The sequence below is a fragment of the Pseudorca crassidens genome, chromosome 13 (genome assembly GCF_039906515.1).
Source record: "Pseudorca crassidens isolate mPseCra1 chromosome 13, mPseCra1.hap1, whole genome shotgun sequence".
NCBI classification, from domain to species: Eukaryota; Metazoa; Chordata; class Mammalia; order Artiodactyla; family Delphinidae; genus Pseudorca; species Pseudorca crassidens.
This window is the reverse complement of record NC_090308.1, coordinates 59860283-59882481: the sequence shown is the minus strand read 5'-3', so window position 1 is coordinate 59882481 and position 22199 is coordinate 59860283. Positions and strand designations below refer to the sequence as shown.

The 22199-nt window shown below is 39.8% G+C and overlaps 1 protein-coding gene and 1 pseudogene across 12 annotated transcripts in view; one reads left to right on the top strand and one right to left on the bottom strand.

Annotated features, from left to right (window-relative positions):
* KLHL32 (kelch like family member 32) overlaps positions 1-22199 on the top strand; it is a 232461-nt gene that overhangs the window by 151794 nt on the left and 58468 nt on the right. The gene's annotated exons all lie outside the window — the stretch shown is intronic.
* Positions 16685-16791, bottom strand: LOC137205132 (U5 spliceosomal RNA; annotated as a pseudogene).

The following is a 22199-nucleotide window of genomic DNA, read 5'->3' as shown; positions in this document are numbered from 1 at the left end:
GTAGTGCTGTTTGATTATGTGCAACTGGTAACTTATGTGAGAATGCAGCAAACATACACACACACATCTACTCATGTGGCTCTTCCACTATCTAATCTACTGATAATGTAATCTGAGATATTCCCTTTATTTGGCAAAAGGCCCAATATTTTACTATTCACCAGACTTCATGCAGTTTGGCTCTAAAGATGTGTCATAAGAACCATCAAGTTATCCTCAGGGAACAAACTTTTTTTTTTTTTTTTACTTTTTCCTGCTGTCCCTTATCCAGTCCCTTTCCTGCTAAAATGTGCTGCAGTCCATGATAACCATTCTGTGGATTTGGAAACCTATGAAATCCCCCAAGATCGTGCTTTTTGTCTCCTCTTTTTTTCCATCTGACCTTTTAAAACTTTATCTTGTGTCCTCTCTCACAGAAGCCTTCTTCATTCCCCCTAGACATTTTTTTTCTCCCTTCCATAGCCTGAAACTACTTGGTCTAATTCGTTAACTTCACTTTATATTCACAGGTAATGTAGATACTGCCCCATATACACACTTCTTTTTTAACATCTTTATTTGAGTATAATTGCTTTACAGTGTTGTTTCTGCTGTATAAGAAAGTGAATCAGCTGTACGTGTACATATTCTCTCACTTCGTCCCAGCTTACCCTTCCCCCTCCCTGTGTCCTCAAGTCCGTTCTCTGCGTCTGCGTCTTTATTTCTGTCCTGCCTCTAGATTCTTCAGAACCATTTTTTTTTTTTTAGATTCCATATATATGTGTTAGCATACGGTATTTGTTTTTCTCTTTCTGACTTACTTCACTCTGTATGACAGACTCTAGGTCCATCTACCTCACTACAAATAACTCAGTTTCATTTCTTTTTATGGCTAAAGTAATATTCCATTGTATATATGTGCCACATCTTCTTTATCCATTCATCTGTAGATAGACACTTAGGTTGCTTCCATGTCCTGGCTATTGTAAATAGTGCTGCAGTGAACATTGTGGTACATGTCTCTTTTTGAATTATGGTTTTCTCAGGGTATATGCCCAGTAGTGGGATTGCTGCATCATATGGTAGTTGTACTTTTAGCTTTTTAAGGAACCTCCATACTGTTCTCCATAGCATATACACACTTTGGATATATAAGGACAGAGAAGTCCCCTCAAAAAATCCTTTTTTAAAAAAGTTCAGTTCGATTCAGCTCAACAGTTTGGTCTTAGGGTTCAAGGCCAGCAATTTCTCAGGTTGCAGATGAAAGACACTAAATTGGTTATTGGGCTCAAGGAAAGAGGAGACTAAAAAATGAGCAAATCAGCCGAGGAAGAAACATGGGGCATGAGGTCACTGGCATCCGTGACCTGGCAAATCTCCACTGTTGTATTTTGCTTTTGGGTTTTAGCTTTGACTTGGGATTTGGTTTCAACAGGGCCCTGTTAAATTTCTCTTGTTAGATTCAACGTATATTTTCAGACTACTGAGCCAGGGGGTACTGCTCTAAAACTTAGAGTGAAATCATGAAACAGTTCCATACCACTCCCACATATTAGGTCTGTTTTCATTTCATAGGAAGTGCTGGCTAATCTGTTTTTTCTCAGGAAAGTACATTCTCCGCCTTTTATATCTCAGGTTCTCCTTTCCGAGAATGAGGAGGAGATTACTTTCCATGAGAGTACAGTTTGTAGAAAAACCTGAATATAATGTAAATTCTTATATTTGCTAGCATAGGGAGAAAGTGTGGCTGTCCATCCATCAGTATTTATTGAGCACCTACTAAATGCCCCAAACCATGGAATGTAAGGCAGGGTACAGGTGAGCTAACTCCATTTCCCTCTCCAGGTCTAACCCCAATTGGGAGGGATCCTTCTGAATTTAAACCGTTGTCTAGCTCTCTGGATTATTATTTCATCTCTGAAGAGGCAGAAACAAGAAGGACATTTAAAAATGGATAGTTTGTGGAAGTACAAATGGGTATTATGCTGGGCACAGTGTTAGAAGCTAGATCCTGGGGTAAAAAGCTTTATAAAAGTGTTCAATTATTAGGTTAAAGAGATTTATCTTAACTTTATTTCTGAATGTGGAGTTTTATTTACCTTTAATTATTAATCTATTAACTGCTTCCTACTTTTAGTGAAGAGGACTTATCTTACTTTAAAAAAAATTAATTAAAAATTAATTAATTTTTGGCTGCATTGGGTCTTTGTTGCTGTGCGTGGGCTTTCTCTAGTTGCGGTGAGCGGGGGCTACTCTTCGTTGCTGTGCGTGGGCTTCTCATTGTGGTGGCTTCTCTTGTTGCGGAGCAAGGGCTCTAGGCGTGCAGGCTTCAGTAGTTGTGGCTCACAGGCTCTAGAGCGCAGGCTCAGTAATTGTGGCTCATGGGCTCTAGAGCGCAGGCTCAGTAGTTACGGCGCGTGGGCTTAGCTGCTCTGTGGCATGTGGGATCTTCTGAGACCAGGGGTTGAACCCGTGTCCCCTGCATTGGCAGGCAGATTCTTAACCACTGCGTCACCAGGGAAGTCCTTATCTTTCTATTTTATAAGGATAGTACATATGTCAGTGATTTTCTTCCTTTATTAACCTTGGGTTGAGGGCTCCTCCTTATATTTTGAGTCTAACTTTGCCTGGACTTCAGTGGATAACAGAACCAAACAATTCAGTGGTCACATCACTGATGTCAGACAAGATCAGACCTTAGCATCTGTTAATAACACATTCACTTTATATCTCTAGAGACGTAAGTCACACACTGTTTAGAGTAGTCAACAACCTCAGATGCGGTGATTTTTTTTTTTGACAAGCCCCTCCTGGGCTTTTATCTACTCCACAAACTACCCACCTTAGAGTTTGATTTAATCATTTTCCTCAAAAGGAGTCCCAGAAAGTGAACCCAAACAAAAAGCTACTATCCCTTTATAGTTGGAAAATAGAGGACACTAGTGACGTACTCAGCTTTCGTCTTTTATCTCTTAGATGATAAACTGTCCCAAATGCACATCTGGCCAGGGAGAAGCAAGGACTTCAAACAGTACTGTGTGTCCAACAATACTATCATAATACTTCACATTTGAATATCACATCACAGTTTCCAGAGTGCTTCTTCATCTCGCATTGCTTTGCGCTCCTTTGCTTTGTCTCACAAATGGGAAACTGAAGTAACAAAGCTAGAAATCAAATTCACGTCTTTTAATTCTTGGGTTTTTCCCACTTTGGTCCACAGCTTCTAAATTCATAATAGAAGTGCAAAAATACTTGGGCGTGGTGGACGGAGAGGTGCATCAAATTAATCCCATGACTTTAAGAGAAATGAGGAAGGGTTTGGCCATTCCTGTTCTCTGGTGTAGTGCCTGCAGATTGAAGGGGTAATGGCCAGCTCTGCCTGCCTTCATGCCTGTGTCATGTTGCTAACTCTCTTTGCTCCATGTGCTAAATTCAATCTTTCATTCATTTTAAAGAGTCATCGAGTGTCTACTCCAGCCAGTCGCGTGCTCTCAAGCACCGCTGCTGCTGCTGCGTGATGGGTTCTGGGCAGTCGGTTGCAGAAAGGTCCCATGTGGCCCTGCTATCATGGATCTTACAGAGTCTGATGTGGAACTTTCCACTTGCTATTCTTTCCCCCTGCGCCCGATTCCTTCCCAGTGGAGACTGACCTGTGCCAAATAGAGTAGTGATTTCTGTGCTAATTTTGGCCGTGTTGAAATGATATGGGTGGATTGGAAAATGAAATCCTTTTGTTTGGACATTTCAACACCCCCCAGTGTCCCTTTGCCTTTTCTTCAGTGCTCTTTTCATTGGTAATTCTTGTTCATTGTATGTGTCCTCTAAACAGCTTTGCAAACCTTTGTCAATCCCTGTAGTACAGTCCAAGCCTCAAAGAAATCAAACTGCGGGTGACCATTTAATCAAAAAATTCCGCTAAGTGGTGTCCTCATTCTTAATGCTAGGACCTTGGTAACTAGAAATGGCATAAAATACTGTGACCTGAGAACTCTCATTCCCTCATCCCCCCGCCCAAATTGCAATTTTTCATCATATCTGCACCCTTCCTCAGTTTAATTTCATTTATGCATGTCTCATTACTATTTTTTTTTTTTTTTGGAGAGGCATTTTCTGGGCTTCTTCATGATATCTCGTTTTATTTTTTTACTTACCATTCCTTAAAGTAATTAAATGTGTACCACTTCTCAATTTTCTTCCTGAAACTTCTGGCAATCCCTCCCAGGTAGCTACAGTCTTTGCTACAAATGTGATGAGGATATCTCCATTTCCTTTTTACTAAATGTTAGTGAAGAGAATAAACAGTGGTTTGTTCACATCCCAAATAGTGCTGTGCCTGGAGGATGTTTGATCCTTGGAGCGCCCCCAGCTGGACACTGAGTGTGTCTGCTATTTCAGGGCTTGGTGCTCGGAGCTGCCAGAGTGTATATTTAGGCATTCGTCCTGATCTACATGCAGCTGATTCCTCTGGGAGGACTCATCCCTGAGGAGCTTGACTAGTGGCCTTGCTGTCGTTTGTCTGGAGCATGTGCCTTTGCGAGACACATGACACATTTATTTCAGAGGGACTTTGCTCCAGCTGATCCTGTGTTGTCAAGTAGCTGTGAGGGGCAGTGATTATCAGAAAGTACGGAGACCTGACTTGTATTTATGTGCTGCTGTTCCCATGAGTTAATAGTTCTTTTTCCTTCCTTTTTTTTTTTTCTTAAATGAGCACAACAGAACAACAAGGTGATTTATGAGATATAACATGTTTATGTTCTCTGCTTCTAATTTTCATTGTGATTCATGTTGTTTCCAGACTGATATTTTTGTTGTTGCTACTGTGAGAAGGAAAAAGATGACTGGAAAATATTACTTATGCATTGGTAGCCAGCAGTAATATTGCTGCTACCTGGGTTATCAGGGATTTAAAAATAAAACCCAACTATATGCTAAACATGAGGTAGAAACCTCGAGGCTAGGCATAAAAGTTCATCAATAATAATAGCAGCAATGATAATTTTTACAGTCCTTAGAGAGCTTTATACTTTTTAAGCATTTTTGCACACATAGTCTCATTCAAGTCTCTCATCAGCCTCGTTAAGGTTGATAAGGCAAGTATTACCCAGATTTTAACAAGTGAGGAAATGGAAACTCACAGAGGATAAATGGTTGACTCCCTTCACAGTACGGTTTCAATGTGGGTCTCACTGTATTCTCTTCAAATACTCCAAGTCTCTAAGAAAACAGAAACTCAAAGTACCTGATACATCTTCTCAAAAGTCAAAGTGGTCATATTACTCTATAATGAGTGAACCAGCAGTATATGTTTCCTAATAAATTACCAATTTTCACTTTCACCTGTTGTGCAGCTCTGGGAAGTTGCAAAAATGACTCTAATAAAAGTCATACAAGGAAGTGTTGCTGAGGGTCTTTCTTTATCAGAGCCTGGAAAATTGAGGCCCTAGATGGTTTGTTGAGAAGGAGTGAATGGCGAATTCTGGCAGAGGTAGGGAACCACTTTTCATTCCTTCAGGGTATAAAGTGATAAAGTATAAAGCAGGAAGAGAAAGCCCATGAGGGAGGATCACTTAAAAATCCGATCAAGAGGGCTTCCCTGGTGGCGCAGTGGTTGAGAGTCTGCCTGCTGATACAGGGGACACGGGTTCGTGCCCCGGTCCGGGAAGATCCCACATGCCGCAGAGCGGCTGGGCCCGTGAGCCATGGCCGCTCAGCCTGCGCGTCTGGAGCCTGTGCTTCGCAATGGGAGACGCCACAACAGTGAGAGGCCCGCGTACCGCAAAAAAAAAAAAAAAAAAAAAAAAAAATCTGATCAAGAGATTTAAATCAGTGTGAAGAAGAACCTAGAGCGTGGTTATTTCTGCTGCAGCCCTACAGACTGCGTGGTGGGAAGTCTGCAGACTGTTGTTAGAGTGTGGATGGAACAAATGGAAATGATTCATCATGATATCTTCATTTTATTCCTGAATATTGAAATTGAGAAATTTATGCAGCAGAAATTGACAGCTGGGCGATGGCCTAGATATGGGGTTTAAGAGAAAGGGAGAAAAATATTAATTCATTAGTATTGATAAATGTTAGTCTCTTTCCAATAGAAATGAGCCTGTGCCCCATGTCCTGCATCGCCAAACTATTTCTATAGGAGTCCTTATCAAGCCAGTTGAGTGCTTGCTGGCCACAGTGTTCATGCCAGTTGGCCACGTCAGACCATGGAGATCACCTGTTCTGGGCATTCTAGAGGAGAGGATCTAAACTTAGCCGTGGAACGACCTGGAGGCTCTAGACTTGTGTATATTCCAAAGAGAAGTCTGGGGAAGCCTTGGCATTTATTGTTGAATACTGACATCCTTACACCCTGCTTCTCCCACTCCTGCCTCCAGGACTTCTGCTACAAGTGAAAACAAGGAAGAACATCTCTCAACTCAACACACCTGGAGGGGAAAGGTGGCTATTCTAAGAGAGTAATCGTGGGCAGCCTTCAGAGATAAAGATAATTCTTAGACTTCTTTTGTGTCCACAGTACAGAGTAATGCATTCTCTGTGGTGAGGTTCTCCTTAATCTGACTGCCTCTTTGTTACTTGAGATGCCACACTGGAGGAATGAAAACAGATTTCAATATTCTGGTAGACAAAACATAACCAGGAAGAAAAATTCTCTTAGGAAAAAAAAATATTTGATGGGTTCTAAAGATAAATAGCACAGGTTTTTGCATTGTTCCCCTTTGTCTATAGGAAGTATTTTTTTTAAAAATTTCTTTTATGATTAATTTATTTTATTATTTATTTCTTTATTTTTGGATACATTGGGTCTTCGTTGCTGTGCGTGGGCTTTCTCTAGTTGCGGTGCTCAGGCTTCTCACTGTGGTGGCTTCTCGTTGCGGAGCATGGGCTCTAGGAGCGTGGGTTTCTGTAGTTGTGGCATGCGGGCTCAGTAGTTGTGACTCACGGGCTCTAGAGCACAGTCTCAGTAGTTGTGGCACACGGGCTTAGTTGCTCTGCGGCATGTGGGATCTTCCTGGACGAGGGCTCGAAACTGTGTCCCCTGCATTGGCAGGTGAACCACTGGACCACCAGGGAGGTCCCGACAGGAAGTATTGCAAGTCAGTTCCAGTAAGTGGCACAGATATTACTTATGCGTCAAGAACAGAAGCTAAAAAGAGCTGGGCCAGCTGGTGGCTGAATGCACTTATCTTCTTTGTGTGTGTTCTTGTTGATGAGAAATGCCCACATGCCACCTCCTCTGGCCACACAAGGAAATCAGGTAATTGAAGTAGTGATGGATGGTGCACTGACGTTTAAATGTTTTAGGAGAACCTGTCTTATTAACACTTTAAAACAAGTGAGCATAATATCATTAATTTGATTAATTCATTTGCTCTTAATATAGCTTTTAATTTGTAATTCTAGGTGAATTACAATGTAATTTGGCATTAATTATACTAAATTGACTATAGGTCAGCCAATCACAATGGAAAATTACTCACAGCTGAAAGTAAAACTAGACTTCTCCATCCAGAAAGGATGACGCTTGGTTAAGAGACAGAAAGACTTTAGGCGTCCCTCTGTTTGGCTGTGAGAATGACATTGAACCTGCCGAGAGCTGTAAGTGATTTCTTATTCTGCCCAGTGCTGGGACTGTATACTCTGGAGTGAAGCCCAATAGAAAGAGTAAATAAGAGTAAACAAAGGGGTTGATTTGTCAGGTTGCCAGGTCCCCTGAAGAATCTTTCTGCTCTTTTCATCTCTTGTACAATTTAGGCCATGTAGAGGGGCTGTGTAGTGCTTTCGAATGATGAATTCCACACCTCTTGGATTCGAGAGGTTAGAACAGGTACTGACCCAGGTCGGCCTGCTTTTCATCCTCCTGTTCTGTGAACAGGAGATCTTTTAAATCCCATGTGCTGTCAGTATCCCAGAGCCACTCCTATTTGACCAATATACAAACTACCTTCCGGGCAGAAGGAAGTTGTGCCTTAAAAGCCAGTGCCACTCTGGGAGAAGAACGAAGCCCTCAGGAGATGACAGAGCCCGGTCATCGATAAAGCTTGCTGGGGGCGCCTATGTGCACATGAGAAGTAAGGTGACTACTGAAGGATGGGGTGCTTAAGGAATTGGTGGGAGAACAAGGATGGATTTGGAAAATGCTTGTGTTTTAACCATGTGCTAGATATCTTCCTTTGAGAATTGTCTCCTATAAAAACAGTCAAAATGAAAACTTTGAAATGCTACAGAAAGTCATATGACAGATTTAGTAATATCCTGCTTGAGGTATATTTACATGTAAGTAGAACTATGGGAATTTTGTGCATTCTCAATACTTTTGCTGTGAGCAATTAACCCATAAAATGAGGTCTAGCTATGAGGGGACAAATTTTGCTAAATATTGCATGGAAAATTCCAGGCTGTTTTTTTTGTTTGTTTGTTTTTTGCGGTACGCGGGCCTCTCACTGTTGTGGACTCTCCCGTTGCGGAGCACAGGCTCTGGACATACAGGCTCAGCGGCCATGGCTCACGGGCCCAGCCGCTCCACGGCATGTGGGATCTTCCTGGACCGGGGCACGAACCCGTGTCCCCTGCATCGGCAGGTGGACTCTCAACCACTGCACCACCAGGGAAGCCCCCGGCTGTTTTTAATAATTCTTTTTACTTTGTTAATTATGTACCCTTATCGTATCGTTCCAACTCACATTCTAACAAATAAAATGGCCTAAGTTTTATGTAAAAATTTTGAGTAGAGAGGTTAAAAACTACCCTTTCCCCTGTCTCTTACACATATACAGGTGGGGTTCACACCATACACACGCTTGCAGGTAGACACACACACACACGCACACCACAGGTTGCATGCATATTAATTTTTGCAGCTAAAAAACTTTCCTTCGTTTTGCAATACTGACCTGAATCATAATTACTCTCATTATTGGCTGGTTGATCCTAAGATTAAGGAAGAAAATAGAAGTTAGAACTTATTTTTGCTACTCCAAGTGTATATTTCATTCATTATAAATTTTTAAAGATATTAATGTCTATAGTCTGGATTGTTACTATATGAATGCAGCTGTATATTGTCTCAATTTTCTCCAAATCCCTTTTATGCCAAATTTAGCCTGGCCTATCACAGAAAGTTTTATTCCTTTTCCCCAAATATTCTTCTTGATATCAGCATAGGGTTGGTGGGTTCCAGTCTTTCCTACCCCTGTGGTTCCCAGTATAGCTTCATGTTCTTAACTCAAAACCACCCTTACTTGATCCATACCCTCTGATGGATGAGCTCTTTGAGGTCTTAATGTGGTGTTCTTCGAGAACTGTAAGGATTTGGGGCAGAGGAACTAGTACTGAAGTAAGCAGAGCAGAGGGGTTGAGAGAAAACATTTACAGGGTATTTCTGCCCTCGGTTTTATCTTCTCATCATTTAGAATGCCAGCAGAATGAATGGGTCTGTTAATCAAACAGCACTGAGAGGTTAGGTCATTGGAAGCCTTTTCAGTCATTTTGTGCTTTTCAAGAGTGAATTTGTTAGAATTATGCTGAATACCCACTTAAAGCCTCAGCTGATAACTCTACCTGTGTTTTATAACTCTGCACTGTCAGAACTCATAATAAGTCAAACATTCTTTCAGTGGTACTCATAAGGGAGGTAAAAAAAAAGCCCCACAAATTTAAGAGTAATTTCAGATTGTAAATGAAAAGGAGAGGCACGACTGTGCATTTGCACCAATCATGCCTTCCTTTCATCTGCTCTGATTAGGCCTGGTGCGTTTCATCAGACCCCTCCATCACCGAGCTGTCACTCCAGCCGTCTGTTGATTGAAAACAATCAAGGCTCTGATGGCACAATTATTCTGACCCTTTAACTAGAGGCTGCTGTGATAATGAAAGGTTGATTATGATAGTTTGTGCCTCTTTCAGTTTGCCAAGAAGGTTAATTTGGGCATCAGACGGATATTTAATGGGCGCTTGCTGGCTACACTGAGGTAAATGAGAACGTGCAGTCTTGGATATTGCACGGATATAGTTTGGCTGTCAATCATTGTCATTTGGAGTTTGTGCCTCACACTCTGGAAATCACATTTTATTTTTTCCTTGGGATTTAATTTATTCTGTGCCCTGAGGAAGTTCTTTCACTCGGTGACCTTCACAGCAGCTTTCTCTGCCTTTTTTTTTTTCTTTTTTCAAATGGAGCTCAAAGGCACAACACATCTAGAAGAGCATTTTTCTTTCATTTTCACTTAAAAATGGAAACTTTAAAAATCCATCCTTATCACTGCCTTCCAATAGAGCAAATGTTTCCATCCCGGTTGTGCAGTGGGGAAGTATAAACGACAGGGATACTTTGTCCAGTTTGCTAATGCAGCAGCTCCCTCAGTTGTTCTGCCCTGTTTCTTACACCAACCAGCAAAGCTAGTAAATTCAGAATGGGCGCATATATGGAACTGAAGGCTCCATTCTCCTTATGTTTCTCTCAGCAGCATGTCTCAGAATAGTTTGATGAATTCTTGTTTCCAAGGGCAACATCTGACTCCTTTTCCCTTCTTGGGAAGCATGGGGGAGGGGTTGAGCCAGGGAGACAGATATTTGTCTGCAGGAGTACGAAGGTTATTAAAAGTTGCAAATTTCAATTTGTATAATCGCAGCGCCTAATCTTGTTGCCTTTTGAAGCGTAGGGTAAAAAAGATGCAGGCACCTAATAGTCTTTACAATGTGTAGCTCATTACAACTTCTTTTATGCATACCTTTTAAAAAGAAAAATAAAGGAAACCTTTAGTTCTGTCTCCAAGCTGTGCATAGTGGTCTCCTAGATTAGGCACCTAAGAGCCAGAATCATTGTTCTGCTTTTTCATTTGTGTTGTCTTCAGGTTTTTTTCCCCCAGTGAACATTCAGCAGCATATTTCTATCTAGCCTTGGACGTTTTTTCTCACATGTCAATTGTAAAACAATTAAGTCTATAGATGTTAAAGTGACAGTATCATAATGATTATAATTTTATTTCAAGTGTTCTATTTTCACACTATTTCTTGCTTTAAAAAAAAAGCTATTCGTTTTTGAATGGTAAAGAGAGTCATTAAGCGATAATTCAGTCTCACGTGAAGAGGCTCAAAAAATGAATTGTCATTGAATCCAGTTACTGTTTTTTTGTTTTTTTCCTGCAGTACGCGGGCCTCTCACTGTTGTGGCCTCTCCCACTGCGGAGCACAGGCTCCGGACGCGCAGGCTCAGTGGCCATGGCTCACAGGCCCAGCCGCTCCGTGGCATGTGGGATCTTCCCAAACCGGGGCACGGACCCGTGTACCCTGCATCGGCAGGTGGACTCTCAACCACTACGCCACCAGGGAAGCCCCCAGTTACTATTTTAATGCAGCCCTTATTTAAGCAACAGTGCTGTTTAAAATATTTTAAAAGATATGAGAGTAGGATTGTGTGTGTGTGTATATATATATATATATATATATATATATATATATATATATATATATATAGTCTCACCAGATTCTTCACTGCACTAGACCACAAATGGTTATTTTTGTTTAGCTTTCTGGATAGCATGCATAAAATCACCCTCAGGGGTGCTTAGTAAAATTACTGATTAGTTATGTCTTGTTTTTATTCCAGCAATGGGGAGTAAAAAGTTAAATGGGGAGAAATGTATCAGTCAATCAAGAGAGAGTTTCTTGGTATTTAAAAAATAGTGTGACTTGTCACAGTGGTATCTATATTTTATTTTTAGATTCACTATGTTTACAAATTAATGAGACTTACGCAAAGAATTTCTTCTTGAAGTATAATTCATTCTTTCAAACTGTTTTTGGTCCAAGCCTGACTGGGTTTCTGCCTTCCCCCAACCTGTTGAACCCTTTACCTGTTGTGGAAAACTGATATCCCAAAACCAAGGACTTTCCCTATGTCCTCATAAGCTCTCCACCACATTCCCAGAACTGTGCTCTCACGCTGACTCCGTTCACTGAAACTGCATCTCCTCAGAAGTGATGTCCCCCTTCAGAGGGTCCTCAGAGTGTCTCACACCTCATCTCCCGGCCTGGGCTGGCATTTCCTCTGCTCGCAGGGCTGGCAGTCATTGGACCCAGTTTCTCTTTCCTCTTCAACCCTTCTGTCTCTGCCTTCAAGGTTCCAACACATTGTTCCTCCTAACCTTATGAAGGTGTCTTGGATCTGTGATTTCTCATAATTCCCACAGATTTCCTTCTGGGTGGCTGGCCCTGGGACTGAGATACACACCTCCTCACCAGACAACCTTTGGAACGGCTACTACCTTCTAGTACTCCTTCCCTCACCCATTGCAGCCCCTTCCCCGCTCACAGGTCTTCTGAGATTGTCAAGCCACTGGTTCTCCTGCACTGGGCCCCTCTGCCCACAAACCCATTTTCTGTACACGACTATTATAAATTGGCTCTCTAAGCCACTTCCCCCACTCAAAAATGTGTCATCATTGTGCTAAAAAAAATGTATCTTCTTTGACAGAAGTATCACTTGTATATTATACTCAAAGGTGCTTCAAGGTGTGAATAGAGGATTCAGCGTTACCCACTTACTTATAGAGTGATCAAATGAAGTTGGAGAATGCAATGTGAAGTATTCTTTTCAGGCATCAGTAAGCAGGGTGAAATTCACATAGTGAAGGAGGTCAGTGGTTGGCATGGCATTTATGTGTGTTCTTCGCAACTCACCGAGGGTGTAGGCCCTGGCACCGCAGCCCACCAGCTCCATCCCCTTGATAGTAGAGTCCGGCCTCTGACCCTGTTTAGTCATGGGCTTCAGGTACTGGGTTCCCCACTCCAATTACTGTACTCTGTAGCCCTAAGTTAACGTTTAAAGTGACCTTTGAGGATTCTTTTCTTTTTACTCGGAGGCTGCCAACATTAACCCTTAAATGCAGCATAGGTACTTCCTGAACATCTAAATTCATCACAGTACCACTTGTTTGAGGGATTTGACTATCTCTGTATCTGTGAGCTGGGGCAGCTGCTTGAGCCTGTGAGCTCCTTTTGGTCATTAAAGGTTTCATTTCAGGTGGGGAGTGTATGTGCCAGTGAACCTGTAATTGGTTCATTATTATTAAATCAGTTTATAAAGAAATATTCAAAGGCTTGATGCCCCCAGGATGCTCCAGGGCATGTTTACAAATTAAACAGCTTTTAAAAAAACTATAAAGTTTAAAAATGTACCAGCAATATTTAAAACACCCATGAGGGAAATGGCAACATAAAAAGATGGTTTTTGCTTGTGTCTGAAAATCTGCCTACAATAGACTGAACCTTCCAAAATTGTAGGATTTTTCTTCCCCTAATTTCATACTCCCTGGGTATATTTTACAGGGATATGTTAAGACACTTGAGGTTAAGAGTAAGGCTTGAGATTTATGGTGTTAACAGAGCTTGAAAGTGAATGGCAAGAAGACTGTATATATGTGTACCAATGAGGATCTTCTTTCTCACCAAGTAAGTTCCTGGCAGATATTGGGCACTCAGTAAGGAATTGAGGGGTGGATGAATGAAAAAACTAAAAGAAAAGATTCGTGATTATATCATTTACCCTAGAGCAACAAAACAGGAAGAAAGTAATCAACTCAATCAATTGTTATTTTAGTTTTTTCAAGCCAGATAGCTTAGTTTATACATATTTTTCCTTGCCACTAAGTTAACTGAGTTGAGATTTGAGGGAACTGATGGACATGAATTCGAATATTTTTAATGGGACACTCAAGCCAAGTAAAGAAAGTGAATGTATACTGAGTGTTATACAGAGACAAGTAGGTTTATGTCTGTGTCTCTCTTTTCATTCATTCATGTTTCTCTGACTGGGGTTTAACAAGGCCACACACCTTTAATAACTGCGTTAGAATTACTGAATTTATTGGTGTGGAAATAGGCTTATCATAAGGGCTAGTTTTTAATCTGCAACAGATTATCTGCCATGCTTTTATTATCAGTTTATAGCATGTGAAGTGTTTAATACTGTGTAGCAAATTCCTTATCAACTGCAGAGATCTCTCAAAATTTGTGTCAATATTGTGCAATATTGTGTTGTATAAGAATTGTCTGTGCTGGCTTTATCATGAATTCAGAAGGATAGTTGAGTTGAGGATTAGCTCCATCTCTTGGTGGTGCATTGCATCATATTAATTCTGTTTATTGTCTAAATGTCATAGTTTATCAAGCACTTTCACATGTTATCTCATTCAATCCTATGTTGACCCTATGATGTAAACAACATCATCTTTGTTTTACAGGTGATGAAACTGAGCCTCAGTATATTTGTGTTTTTCATAAATGCTCAAATGTGTTAAGTTGCAGAAACAGGTCTTTTGACATAAAGTCTTGTCTCCTTTTCATTGTGTCATATGCACATCTATGGGCATGTACCAATTAGCGGTAGAAAAAAGCATCAGGATTTCCCTGTCCTTTCAGTTGACTTCACCCTGATAATGCATCCTCAATGCATGCAGTAGCTGGAAAATAACGTGACATGGTGTGACCCAGCTAGGGTCACTTCTACTCCCTGTTGCCAATGGGATACAGCAGGGTTTTCTTCTATTGACCAAATCGGTTTTCTCTGATTTTCCAGTGTTGTTCTGACAATATAAGCTTAATATTTCACTGACCACATTACCTTTTATACCCAGAAAGTCATCATAAATAAATATGCATCACTAATATCTTACTTAGAACTCTCACCCATCAGTCTAGCCTCAAATGATACTCTGATGCTATCAATGATTAGATGAATGAGTATTATCTTTTGGTTCAGAGACCACTGAAGGCAAGTATAGGAAGCTATTTCTAATTGTTCCTGTATTTTGCTCAAGTGTGAGGAGACCAGGAATAGGTTCCATTTTCCCTGCAGCATCTTTGGCATAGGTGACGTTAATTGTTTTTCTTGTCCTGTCGGACATTCTTCCTATATAAAAAGCTTTGTATATTCCAGATATGGGGGTGGTGTATTTAAAGACTGTCTTGAGGTAAAATTTCATGTGAATAGTTTACTAAATATTTTCATTTCTAAATAAAACCACATTCTGGGATTTTAAATAAATAGTACCTTGAAGCAATCACTTACAAACTTGAAATGTGTGTTCTTTGGCTGAGATTATTTTATTTTTATGTGAGCCTGTGTACACATGCACTTTCACATGCCACACACGTGTGTGTGTATTTCTGTTGAGTTCAGAATTACAGACAAAAAAACCATCACTTTGTTTTTGTGAAAAGAGATTTATAAAAACTATTTGTGCTATAGAAATCTGTGACTTGGATACTAGACACAGTGATTAATTTTTTTTTAAAATTTATTTATTTATTTTTGGCTGTGTTGGGTCTTCGTTTCTGTGCGAGGGCTTTCTCTAGTTGTGGCGAGCGGGGGCCACTCTTCATCGCGGTGCGCGGGCCTCTCACTATCGTGGCCTCTCGTTGCGGAGGACAGGCTCTAGACGCGCAGGCTCAGTAGTTGTGGCTCACGGGCCCAGTTGCTCCGCGACATGTGGGATCTTCCCAGATCAGGGCTCAAACCCGTGTCCCCTGCACTGGCAGAAAGATTCTCAACCACTGCACCACTAGGGAAGCCCCACAGTGGTTAATTTTTATTGTCTCTCCCACCTGTAGGAATGTTGGAGGATTCTACTTTATGGTTTTTTTTTTTAAGTTTTCAAACTTTCAATTTAAAAATTTTATTATTTTTAGGTATAGTTGATTTACAATGTTGTGTTGGTTTCAGGCGTACAGCAAAGTGATTCAGTTATACATACATACATATATATATATATTCTTTTTCAGATTCTTTTTCCTTACACGTTATTACAAAATATTGAGTATAGTTCCCTATGCTATACAGTAGGTCCTTGTTGGTTATCTATTTTATATATAGTAGTGTGTATATGAGGATTCTACTTTAAAATATTTCTTTTTGGTGGATCTGTAAGTGACATACATACTAGAGATAAAAGAGACTCTCTCATCAACTCACTTGTTTTACAGATGAGAAGCCAAATGGCTGGTCCAGTGTCGGCTACATACTCTTGCTGTTCTTTGTATTGACTTTTCAAAGATCAGCTCAAATTGGGGGCCAATTCTCGAGGTGGAAAAGGCATCACAGTATACTAACCTCATCTCTTTTCCTATCTTTGTTTTCTCTTCATCTTGACACACAATTTACCTTTTAAAAAATCGCCTTGTGTTATAAGACTGAACCAACTCAGGTCACTTGTATTTGTCCTCACAAATACCTGGAACTTAAATGTGGCATGCCTCAGAACAGGTTCCCTTGTGATTCCTCCATGCCTATGTGTTTATCGCTGTCTACGGGAAAGAGACATCCTTGGTTGCAAGGGCTCCTGCTTTTGATGCTTGGCAGTATGTACTTTTTTGAAAAAAAAAATGTATTAAAGATGGTTATCAGCACTTTTTTGTTCTTTCAATTTTCTATTTAAAAATAATTTCAAACTTATAGAAAAGTTGCAAGAATAAGAATAGTAAAGAACACCCATATGATTTGCTCATTTCTTAAGTAAATTACTTCGTTTGCTTTATCATACGTTCTGTCTCTGTCTCACTATCTAGATATCTATCTATAAATATCTGTAGATATATGTAATAGCAGAATAGATATCTAAACAGAGAGAGAGAGAGAGAGTGCACGCACACATGTGTGCTTTTTTTTTCCTGAGCCATTTGAGGGTAAGTTGTATACATCATGTTTTTTTTTAAACCCTTGAAAAAACCCCTCATAACTGTTCTTTTCCACGGAAATCTTTAGTAAAAGGTAAAAGATTTATACAATCTGAAGAGAAACCAGAGTATTATCAAAGCACAAATTTTTTCTAAAGGTGAAAATAAGAGCATTTGTCAGTCTTCCAGCTTCATAAAATTTTAAATGAACAATGAAAGAATATGTGTTATTATCATATCTACTAAGCTGAATATTCTTTTTAAAATCTGTCAGTTTTTTTTTTCTGACAGTATATGAACCTGGGACCACATCCGATTTGATTCTATTGAAATATATTTCTTAGAGGAAAAAATAGCCTTTGTGTCTTTTATAAGTTTGTAGTCAGCTATAATGGTTAATGTACAACCTCCCTTGAAAAATCTGTTTTACAAGCAAAGTGTTGACACAGTTTTAATTACAGCACTCAAGTGAGCACTGTTATAATTTTTAATATTCCTCCATTGTACCGTTTTCACTGTTCTGGTAGAGCAACATACCCTGATCTTATGTTCCTAGTTTCTGGTGTCTTTAGATAGGAATGTTGCCTTTTTGAACAGAAATCTTTCATTTGGTCTCAAAGAAGAGAACAGGGCTATAAAATTTTGTGCACTTATTTATTAATATGAACTTTCCTCTCTATGTCAGTCATTATTCTGGTTTAATATGTCACTATTTAGAGCTTTAACATGACTCATGTTAAAGAAATGAGATTCTATGTATCAGTAGTTTAACATGGCAAGTCTCAACACCTGTTCACATACAGGAGGGAAACTTTCCACATTTATCATCTAAAGAAACTTTATAATATTAAAAGGGTATCTTGCTAAAGTTTTATGTTTACGTTTATTTGAATTTAAGGCATTATAAAATAATATATGAGATAGTGTACTTGAATGCAATATATAATAGTCAGTGCAACTTCCCTTTGAGGACATGGATTAGAAGATGGTGAGCATCCTTGATCCTCTGTTTGGAAAGGAAAAATTCTGTCTGTGCATTGTATTCATTCTATTAACGCTTTCGCTCATGGCTCCCCACTCTTTGTTGCTCAAGTGCTCTTTAACATCCCAGGCTCTTTGGTGGAGCTTCAGGAATGCCAGGTGGTTGCATATTTGTTCCTGTGCCCTTCCTTTGTTCCTTTCTGAATTTGCAGAACCGTGGAATTTGTGCTGCCTTTTGGGCACTGAGGGGAGACTGGTGCCCTGGCTTATCTTAGTGGGATGACAGGACTGGCAAGGATATAGACACTTGTGCCTTCACGGCATGGGCTCCTGCAAAAGGCAGGGCTCAGTTTGCCCCTTCAGCAAAGCTGTCTGCAACCAGGTTTTAAAATAGGAGAATAATTATAGCTGCCCCGGGCCAAGGGGGCAGAATCAGACTGGGGGCAAAAATACCGGTTCTTGCTCATTCAGCTCTGGCTGAGGAATTCTGTGATGAGAATATCCTCTTGAGTGAAAAAGAATTCTTGTGAACCAAGAGAAAGAAATAGTTACTGCTTTTCAACAGTGTTGTAAGAGCTTTATCTTTTGTCAGCGTTAGTTAAACACATTTGATCACTCATCTGATGAGAACTGCTTTTGTAAAGGGCATTTTTAATATATATTTGCAAGATATAAAGGCAGTTTTGTGGAAGAGTGCATTAATGTGTATTCTTGGATTTGAGATGACTTCATAATTCATATATTTTCCAGGAAATATGTGAGTGTAAAATTTCTTATTGTTTTGGCATTGCTTCAGGGTCACGTTGGGTAGTACACAGACGTATGGACATACATAAGCAGAGGTAGATTTTAAAGCAGTAGCTTCTATCTGGGTGTGTTTGAGCAAGAACAGTAGAGGAATTTGGATCATAACTTGAGGGCTTATAATGTTATTAATGTAACATTCGTTCATATAATTGACATATTTCTGAAATACATATGAGCAGATTATATATTTTAATTGAATTAGAGAAAATTTTGCATAATTTAAAATTATATACTTTTATATTTAGTATTATATATTATATATTCTATTCACAGAATAGCAATCAGTGGGGATACACTGAGAACACTAAAAGGAAGAGATTATTTTCCATATATATATATATTTTTTAAATTTTTATTTATTTATTATTTATTTTATTTTTGGCTGTGTTGGGTCTTCGTTTCTGTGCGAGGGCTTTCTCTAGTTGCAGCGAGCAGGGGCCACTCTTCATCACGGTCCATATATTTTTGAGCCAGGTTTAGTTAACAAGGAATAACCTAGAGTTAAAATACATATTCCAATAAAACGTGAAACAATAATTCAATACTCAAAGGAAGCCCTTTCCCCTAAAGACTTATTCTCTACTTACAAACTCTTTAATCCATACAATTAAATGCATGGTTTTTCTGCAAAAGTAATCCATAAATGAGACTCATTGAAAAATATTGTCACCTATCTAGAAGCAAAGTTTACATTTTTAAAAATCAGACTTTAGTTTTCTAATTTAGAAAATGGACAATACGGACATTAAGTTCGGTTTTGAGTGCTTGGATTCTACCTTAAAATAATTATTGATGGAAAAATAATGATATGATATAATAATGATGTGATATAATGGAAGAACACATTATATAACTTAAAAACTGGATTTCTGGTTCCAGCTTTTCCATTAATCAGCTGCATGACTTGCAGTAAGTCAAATAGCTTGTCTGGATTTTATTTCTACTAGTAAAATTGGGAAGCTTGAACCAAAAGTACTCTAAAGTTTCTTCTTGCTCTAATACTTTATATTTGAGGGATTAACAGATTACTATGTTCATTGAATTGCCAAGAATGTCAAATAGAGGTGACCAGCACCAGTTATGGAGGGAGTAAAACAAGGGCCTTATATAAGTAAGTCCAGTACATTGCATGCTGCCGTGGGGAGTTTTGTGAGCTTATAAGGGCTTTATAGGAAAGCCACAGAGATGAGATAATAAAATAGGAAATTGAAGACTGTGATAGATAGATAAATAAATATATTAAGGAACTGATGTTGTTGGTTCAAGAGAAATATGACAAATAGCCTAAGAATAGTTATAAAGGATTTTCCATTCTGCAACAATTATGCTTAGCCTGCTACGTGCCAGACACTGTTCTTATCAAGAATCTGAGGATGAGATGAGTTGATGTTGGAATAAGCTGTAGCCAATGCTCCTTTTAGGAAGGCACAATTCTCCATCAGGGTAAGATGTACCAGACTGGGTTAGGTAGGGTGCTTGGGAGATCTCCTATAGTCTTTGGAGATGACAGTCCCTGTGTTTCAGATGGTTTAGGAAACATCTTGCCTAATTGCCCTGTTTCCTAAGTACTCTTTGATCTGCCCTCCCAAACTGAATCCTTGATTTCTTTTCCACTGTTGCTGGCTTTGTTACCTAAAGAGTCTGAGATAAAACTTTCACTATAGGGCTTCCCTGGTGGCGCAGTAGTTGAGAGTCCGCCTGCCGATGCAGGGGACACGGGTTCGTGCCCCGGTCCGGGAAGATCCCACATGCTGCGGAGCGGCTGGGCCCGTGAGCCGTGGCCGCTGAGCCTGCGCGTCCAGAGCCTGTGCTCCGCAACGGGAGAGGCCACAACAGTGAGAGGCCCACGTACTGCAAAAAAAAAAACCCCAAAAACATTCACTATATGCTCCATTCCACCCCCACACTCAATTAAAGTATTCTAGAGTTTAGGGTGATGGGGATGTCAGTGTGCCAGAATAAGTAAGATAGAATAGGATATTAGCCTTCCCTGGGTTATGCTTTCTAAGTGTAGTATCATTAAATGCCAAAAGTTCCCAGAATAAACATTTTCAAACATTAAGCCCCCAAAAAGCGAGCTGTGGTCTTTGTGTTCCATGATGCCCTGATGATGAATCAGTCTTCTGTTTATTGTAGTTTCTAAACCTCTTAAAATGGGCTCCAGGGTTGCCTCTACCACCTTGCCCTTAATTCAGCATGGCAATGAATAGTGCTCTGGAGAGGTTCACGGTGTAGAAGTGTTTTTGAGGTAGCCCATTGTTTTGGATTTTCTGTGACATTTCTTCCATTATTTGGATAAGTAAGAGTTATCCATGATTTCAGTGATTTTTCTCTTTTATATTTTCACCAAAGTAAAAACGGAGTACAGTAACACTTTTACTTTTGTTTATGTATTATTGCAGAAGCAAAACTGCAGAGTTTTTATATGACTTGCTTTTATGCTATCAGAATCAGCCATGGATTTATAGAGCCAAGGTCTCAAAATATGCTGTCTGGGCTTCCCTGGTGGCACAGTGGTTGAGAGTCCGCCTGCCGATGCAGGGGACACGGGTTCGTGCCCCGGTCCGGGAAGATCCCACATGCCGCGGAGCGGCTGGGCCCGTGAGCCGTGGCTGCTGAGCCTGCGCGTCCGGAACCTGTGCTCCGCAACGGGAGAGGCCACAACAGTGAGAGGCCCGCGTACCGCAAAAAAAAAAAAAAATGCTGTCTTACCCATAGTAAGAGCTTACCCATATCTTACTACAAAGGAAATATGCTGTCTTACCTATGGTATTAGCTACACATGCCCTATATCTTTACTAAAGCATCCTACTTAAACTTCATTTAATTTAAGCCTTTTAAAATTTGAAACAGCAGACTTCGTTTACTCTTATAAAGCAGCAATTTACAGTCTCATAAATGGGAATCTGTCTAAAACCTTCCTACTCAAAACGTGGTCCATGGACTAGCGGCTTATGCATCACCTGGGAGACGTTAGAAATGCAGGCTTGCAGTCCTCCTCCCCCTCCCTATTGAATCAAAATCTGCATTTTGCCCAGGAAAACCAGGTAATTCATGCACATGTTAGGTTTGAGAAGCACTGGGTTTAAATCTGTAAATAACACTATATCCAGGTGAGATTGGTTCAAAGTTGGCAGAATTGTAAATTATATTTACCTTTGATCTGGAGAAAAGGTAAACCCAACAAGTATGAATGACTTGTGTAGTCTGAAAATATTTATAAATAATAAATGTGTGAAAATTATATGAAAAATGTGAGAAGTTAGACATACTGGCGATAAATAAGATAAACATTATCCCAGAAAGTGCAAATTAAATGTATGTTCACAAAGTAGTTTGTAATACATAGTATTTGGGGAAATTGAACATGGAAACCATCATGATATTGTGACGTAAGGGGTGATAAGTAGACAGAAAGCCAGAAATGAATCAGAGACTGTTCCACTGCTAGTTTGATTCCTTAGAAATTTTCTTAGAGGCAGAGTCTAGTTGTGGCTTGTATATCTTTTATACAGTAAGTGACACTGTTTGCTAGAAAGATAAAGGTAAATCAGAGAGTGTTAAGAGATGGGCTAGAAGATTGATTAGGGCATAGGAAGAACTGATTTATGAGGAAGGAGAAAAGTAATTAAATGGGCAGCACTGTGCTATAAAAAGAGGCTATAGAGACATGAATGTTTATTTGCTCTTTCTCCAGTGTTGTTTTCCTGTAGTATCCATATGCAAGATGCAGAAACATTAGGATATCAGGA